We start from the raw sequence: 1,338 nt of genomic DNA on the forward strand, positions 1-1,338 counted from the left end.
AAAAAAACGTATGAAGTTAAGCAGGACACTAACATGTGATAGTACCAGGCTTCACAAATTACGTACATTGAATTGCAAAAAACTGACACTATATCTGTAATACAGATTACACACTAATATTAATACGCAATTCTAACAATGTTTTAAGATATTGCTGCAACATTGCTGGAATAATATTTCCAAATAATGTTTTTGCAATATCTCTGCAACATTGCACTGCAGTTGCAATGTTGCAACGTTGCAGCAATGTTGCTGCAAGGTTCTGTGCTATATGGGTATACTAACTATTCCTTCTTTAACCCAGTTTGAACTTGATATAAGAAAAATATAGTACAAAATTATTTTATAATAACGTTGACTGTACAAAACTATAAATACATTATAATCATCAAATAAGAAGTAAAATAAAAATTGTTTGTATACTAACTTCCTTCTTTAACCCAGTTTGAACTTGATATTGAGAGTAAGTTATTGTCATCATTGTTTCCATAATGAATCTCTTCAGTAATGATAGAACTTTTACTACATTGTGGATCTAAAAATAATAAAAGAATATGTTAACGTTGTCATTTTCCGCCAAGTTTAAGATTGATTAATTTAAATACAACATTTATGTCATTGTATACTGTAAACAAAATTATAGAAAGTAAAATATGAATTAAAATTCAATTGTTTACTATACACATAACAGTCTATTATTACTAATACCATATTTCTATTTTTCTATTTATTAATGTTTTTTTGTATTACCTTTTTTGTACTTTTTGTAGATTTTTTTACAGAAATCGGAATTTTAGGAAGCTCAGAAATTAAATTTATCGTCAGATAGTTCTTCGGAGCTACTTGCTGACGTATTTATGATTTTAGCGGCTCTAATTTTCCTTGACTTTTTTTAGATTCTCTTCTTTTTCTGTGTCAGAGTTCAAATCTGACAGTTCTTCGGCTTCTTTCGATTTTTTTCTTGCTACTGCATAGTCAGCTACAATAATATATAATATTAAAATTGTTATTTTTTTTATGTTTTTAAGAAATAAAAAGAATATGAAAATATATTAATATTATACGAAAAAGTAATAATACATTTTAAAAAATATGATAGTACTTATACGGTACGATACATATATTCTTTTACCATGATGTTGCGTCCAAGTAGATTTTGGATCCTCCATAAACATGACCGCTTTATAATAACGTGTATTACTTGTAAAATTTGGCCATTTGGCTTTCATTGTACGTACAGTGCGGAGCACCATATCGTGCGCCGTGAGGAGAAGTAGTTCTCCTCCGGCCGCCTCCTACTATCACGCGCCAGCGGCCCGAGATTTAGTCCATATATCG

The 1,338-nt window shown here is 29.7% G+C and overlaps 1 long non-coding RNA gene across 3 annotated transcripts in view; it reads right to left on the reverse strand.

Annotated features, from left to right (window-relative positions):
* The window catches only part of LOC109862049, a 9,130-nt gene that overhangs the window by 2,658 nt on the left and 5,134 nt on the right, over positions 1 to 1,338 (reverse strand). For 2 of the 3 annotated variants that reach the window (XR_002251077.1, XR_002251076.1), the window contains exons 2-3: positions 751 to 979; positions 428 to 535 (exon numbers count right to left, since the gene is read on the reverse strand). This is a non-coding gene — a long non-coding RNA (uncharacterized LOC109862049). Of the gene's footprint in view, positions 1 to 427; positions 536 to 750; positions 980 to 1,132; positions 1,273 to 1,338 lie in introns of those variants that run through there. The other variant, XR_002251078.1, reaches the window with a different exon arrangement.

This window comes from Pseudomyrmex gracilis, unplaced genomic scaffold, assembly GCF_002006095.1.
Source record: "Pseudomyrmex gracilis isolate BER0280 unplaced genomic scaffold, ASM200609v1 scaffold_1318, whole genome shotgun sequence".
In the NCBI taxonomy this organism is placed as follows: Eukaryota; Metazoa; Arthropoda; class Insecta; order Hymenoptera; family Formicidae; genus Pseudomyrmex; species Pseudomyrmex gracilis.